The sequence below is a fragment of the Acanthisitta chloris genome, unplaced genomic scaffold (genome assembly GCF_000695815.1).
Source record: "Acanthisitta chloris isolate BGI_N310 unplaced genomic scaffold, ASM69581v1 scaffold42742, whole genome shotgun sequence".
NCBI classification, from domain to species: Eukaryota; Metazoa; Chordata; class Aves; order Passeriformes; family Acanthisittidae; genus Acanthisitta; species Acanthisitta chloris.
The window spans coordinates 28,300-34,184 of NW_008663001.1; positions in this window are offsets into that span (position 1 = coordinate 28,300).

The following is a 5,885-nucleotide window of genomic DNA, read 5'->3' on the forward strand; positions in this document are numbered from 1 at the left end:
GGCCTGGAGCTCTTCGGGCATAGCCCAGAGGCAGCTCAGGAGGGACCTTTCATTAGCTCTGGCTTTGGGCATTGCTCTCACCTCCCTCTCCTAATAACCCTGATGTTCCCCAAGAGCCTCTTATCAGTAATACTGATGAAGGATCAACACTACCCTGGAGAGAGCAGGGCCAGTAAGTGCTCTCTGGCCTGTAAACCCTTGCCAGGGAAGAACAGCATCTCACAAAGTGCCTCATTACTAAAGCCAAACTTGTCAGCTAAATTCTGCTCTTACCTTTTCTTTGCAAGCCTAATAAACCAGCACACCTGAGGACAAAGTGACAGTACAGCCATTTGTGGGTGTGTTGTCCCAGGCCCATACACACAGTCAGACAAAAATCCAAACAGAGACAGAACCAGGAAAAAAAAAAAAAGCCACAAAAAGAAACATAAACACAGACTAATGACAAAAAAACACTGCCTAGATGCCAAGTACAATACAGTGTCAATCCGCTGGCAAAGGCCTAGGAGAGCATAATGTCACAGCCCCTGACCTGCACTGCCTACAGGACTGAAATATTTCCTCTGGCAGCTGGATAACAAAGTGACCTCTGGCACTGGCACTCTGCAGGGGCATTTCAGCAGCACCCTGAGCCCTGGGGCACAGCAGGTTGTAAACTCAGCACAACAGCCTGAATGTTCCCAGCCAGCCCTCAGCAATGGCTCACCCACAGAGCAGGAAGCACATGGCACGAGCCAGGATAACCCATCACACCCAACCTGGGCCCTGCAAAGTGCTCACCACGAGGTCAGTGCAGAGAAGAAATATGCAGTGACTGGGATGGAAAGACAAGGGACCATCATGAGCATCTCCTGAATCCCAAAAGGACTCTGAGAGTGCTCAGCTGATGGCAGCCAGGAGAGCTCAGCACTCCCAGAAGATGGGTCAGGTCTGCCCCTGGCTCTGGCCATGCAGCAGGGAAGGTGTGGTGTGTCCCTGCAGGTGAGATAGGTTGGGGATTGGTGCAATGGGTGTTGTGCTGACACTGGGGGAGGTAAAGCCCTGCCAGGCTCTTGGACTGAATCCCCCACTCCAAGTCTCCTGCAGAGCTGGAACCACTGGGAATGGTTTGCATGCTGAGTCCATCGTGGAGACACACAAACCTCCCAGGGGCAGGTGCTATCTGGGGAATATGCAGAGAACTCACCAATCTCTTGGCCCTTTTGGGTTACTTACAGCTCTTTAGGACCATAAACCCAAGACCTGAGCTTGGTATTCCTCCTTTTTCCCCCCAGCCTAACTCCTCACTTGTGTAACTATTTGTTATCCCATGAGAAGAACTCGAGGCACAGGGATTGACACTAAAATGCCTTTTTTCCCAGGCTGTTCAGTGAGGATGAGAGAACAGAACCAGACCTGAATCTCTGCTATAAACCTCACCAGCATTGGACTGGTTCCTGCCTCTCTAGCCTGGAGGGCTCTGTGAGACAATCCAGGCTGAGTGATGTTTGGGGGACACCAGCTGGTATTGTGTTTTACCTGATAACATCACCCTTGAGGTATCCACCCACACACTCACATTTCACAAATGATCCCTGCTTTAGTGCCTCCCCTGCCTAACAAAACAAATTACAGCACAGAATTAGTTTGCAGTTCAGGAATTAGGGCTGATTTTTTTTTCCAGAAGCAGTTTATGATGTCAGATGGTGTGGGGTTTTTTTTTTTGAGATGTCCTGAGTTTCAGGGCAATCTCCTTCCAAAGGGAGGACACAAAAACAGGCCCTGAGCATCTGCTACCACCTGGCACTTCTGAAATACTGCTGTAAACTTTACTCTCTCTCTTGTTTTCATTGTGGACAGATAAAGACACCTTGTCCACATGTATTCATGGACACAAACCTTCACCTGCACCAACACATCACACACACTCTCCATTGAGGCTCCCAGTCCTTCACACAGCACAGAGAATTCTCACAGGATGAGAAGAGCTTCATAACTCCAAGAGTTTAGGTGCCTTCAGTTATTTGGGTTTGCTTTCACTGCCTGTGAATTTCCCTCCCAGCTCCCACATCCAAATCCCAGCCCCTTGCTATTTCATTTCTAAATTCCCATGTATTCCCTCACTCCAAGGGCTTTTGAAAGGAAGTAAAATTCACAGTAGCAAAAAGGGATATGTGCAATCTTTTGTGACAGAGTTTGTTCCTTTTGGCTGCTCTTTGGGTAATCTGGTTTTCATCTATTAATTAGTGATTGGGCTCAATTTGCCTCAAGTTTCTATGCTTCTCTCATCATACCCTATTATCAGAGGCTCCTGCAGTGAACACTGAGTGATGTTACATGTCTCTGTGTGAACCTCAGCACTCACTTCAGCAAGCAGTGAGAGCAGAGATTGACATGAACCTCATGAGAGGTTTTAGAGTTCTGCTTTGCATCTCAGGCTCTTTACATGCTCTGAGAGCCAACAGGACAGTTGGGCCCTCCCATTTTTAGGTTGGGATGTGCTGGGCAAAAAACTGATGCAACAGCAAATTACACCTGAATTTGAGGAAGAATTTCTACAGTGTGCAGGTGACTATGCACTGGAACAGATTGCCCAGAAAGGCTGGAGATGTTCAAGCACTGTACAGACCCAATCCTGTGCCATGTGCTCTAGGATAACATGATCTGAGCTGGAGGTTGGACCAGATGACCCACCATGGTCCCTGCCAACCCAACCCATGCTGTGCTCTCTTCCCATTGCTGCTCATTCAGTCAGCAATCAAACCTGGCACTGGTTTTGGGCTGGCTGAAGGTGGGTGAGGTGGATCCTGTTGCCCAAGAGGATGCAGGAAGTGTGTCAGGGCAGGCACTCAACACGAGGCTCATGCGGAGCTGCTTCCCTGCCCTGTCCTTGCTCCGTGCCTGGCAGCAGCTGAACCTTCCTCAGCTGCACCAGAGTGTCTGCACAGCAGCTGGGACACAGCCAGGGTGGGCTCAGCCCTTTTGTTTTCCTTGTTCTTCCTATCCTGGAGAAGAGGAGGCTCAGGGGAGCCCTTAGCACCCTCTGCAACTCCCTGACAGGAGGTTGGAGTCAGGTGGGGGTTGGTCTCTTCTCCCAGGACAAGAGGGCACAGACTCAAGCTCTGCCAGGGGAGGGTTAGGTTGGATATTAGGAAGAGATTTTTTACAGAGAGAGTGCTCAGGCATTGGAATGTGCTGCCCAGGGAGGTGGTGGATTCACCATCCCTGGAGGTTTTCCAGCTGAGACTGGATGTGGCACTTAGTGCCATGGTCTGGTAACCACACTAGGGTTGGATTTGATCATCTTGGAGGTCTTTTCCAACCTGGTTGATTCTCTGATTCTCTGACTTTTCAGGCTGGACAGAGCTCAGCTGCACAGATCTACAACGTGCTTGGCTGACGCTCTGTGCACACACTCAACATATTGCAATTCAGTGTCCTGTGAACACGTCCCAAGGTCAGCAAAAGCCTTTCTGCTCTGCTGTTTAATAATAAAAACCCAGCATAATGTGCTTCAAACAATGTTTTTGCCAAACAAACATGATTCATCCCATTGTAGGTATAGCCCTATAAAACAAGGCATTTCTGGAGAGCAAGAAGCTCAGGCTGCAAAGCAGAAGGATGAAAAGGAACAAAAAAAGTTGCCAAAGCAGGAGGTTGGCACCTGGAAGCAGATCCCTGGGTAGATGACAGCTGCTCTTTTCCTCTGAACACTCGTGGCTGTGGACACTCTGGGGGTGAGGAGATATCCTCCCCCTCCCCATGATCACAGCTACAGCACTAACCCCTAAAGGAACAACAAGCCATCACATTGCTTATCTTCCAAGCCTTGGAAACTTGGCTATTAGCAGTGGACTCCAGCCAGAACATAATCCCCTGTTAAATAATCAATCCCACTGATTAACTCATTTTTCAGCTGTTGCCTGTTTCATCCCTGAGCACACACCATTCCAGGATCTCTCTCCCTGCCAATCAGCAGGTGCAAGCCAAGCACAAGTGCATTTTTGGATGAATACTTCCCAATGCTCAACAACCCAAACAGCAGCTGGAACAAAGCAGGAGCAGATCCTCATCAGTGTAACTGTCTGTATTCCAACACGTTTCCCTGGAATCATTCCGATGTACCAATCAGTTGAAAATGTGACCCAAAGCATCAAAGCAGAGATACTATGTAAATGTTGATTTACCTCTGCTTTGAGTCTGGAGTTTATTCAGAGGGCTTTGACTTCTTTGTTGGGAATTGCATAGCAGTTATTTGATTGTTGTTTCTTTAATTTACAAATCTCTCGCCCTCTCTTTACATAACTTAAGAAAAAAAAAATAAAATAAAATCCACCCCAGTCTGCCTTGAAAGCTCATTTGCTCCAGCGTGGTTATCCCTTGTGTGCTTTCCTGCCAGGATTTTATAAAAGGGTTTTAACTTTTCATTCACCAGGAGCATAACTCAAGTTTTAATAACACACCTTATGCATGACAAAAATTTGCTCCTGGCGATCATGGTTTCGACCACAAAACCACAACTGGGAGTAACTCCTGGTTAACTCTTTCAAGCCCACGCACTGCAGAGTTAGACAGGAGTTCAATTTAGAAGACTATGGAAATGATCAGTTAGAATATTTTATAATAGGCAAAGCAGCTCATTCTCTCAGGCCACGCTATGCTCTTCCCAGTCCTCTCTGTGAAATTAAAAGTCCCAGAGGGAGAGATGAGATTGTTCTCTCTCATTTGGGGTGACAGGACCAGTCCATGGGGATATCACAACTCCCTTAACATCAGCTACACCTGAGCACATGTTCAGGGCTCAGAACGAACCTCCCTGAGCTGTGTGAAGAACAGAGTGAGACAGACACCACTCCAGGTCCTCTCAGGCTGCTCCTGATGTCTGCAAAGCTACACCTGATGTGACTGTGGGTGATTAACCAGAGCTCCAGAGCCACAGTGCTCAGACAGGAGCTCCAGCAGCCTCTGCACAAGGTTTCTCCTCCCCACTGACACCTCTTCCCCCTCTCAGTAAACCCAGCTGAGCATTTCAGCTGTGCCTTCTGTCCCACGAAGTTCCCAACTCCCTTATCTCCCATCAGTGCTCCCCTGAGGAGTTTTCACTGAGGAACTCCAGGCCCATCACGATCCTAGACAGTTTTCCCAGGGAGCTGGCAGTGCCCAGGCACCAGGAGCTGAGCTTGGTGCACCCACCTCTCTGCACTCCCGAGGGAATTCTTTCCCCCAGTGAATTGGAGTGGAATTTTCACACAGATCTGCAGTCGTGTCCTCAGGATCAAATTTATGGAAAAAAATACTGCACAGAGCCCTTTACCTTCGTGGGGAAGCAAACACAGCCCCATCCTGGGATCTATCCTGGGATCTGCCCGCTGCTCCCATCTGTGAATCACAGAGGAGATGCTGCTGCTGCTGCTGCTGCTGCTCCCATTCTCATGCGAAAGGCACAGGGTTAACAGCCCGTTAGCAAGGGAAGAGTCAAGCAACCGTGTAATTCATCAGGTAACGTAATGGCCCGGCCCGTAATTAGTGACAGACACATCAATCACACACACGCAAACACACACACACACTCGGAGGAGTTTTCACAGAGAGCACATGGTTTATTCTCAGCTCTGAACCTCAGACTTCAGCTTGAAAAGCATCATCTACAAATCCCCCCAAGAGTTCAGAAAGCAAAAATTTCAATCGCTGGTTCTGAATCGATCCAAGGAGATTGATCCCAGTACTGACATAAAACATAATTACTGCTGTGCCTTTGCAGGGTTCCTAATTAGGGAGAGATTAGCTGACACAGCATCTCTGTCAGGCTTGTAAACACACACAGCCATGTGGTTTTCTTCCCAAAAAAACACCTTCCAAAGCACCATATCTGCACACAGATACATATATATATATATATATATATA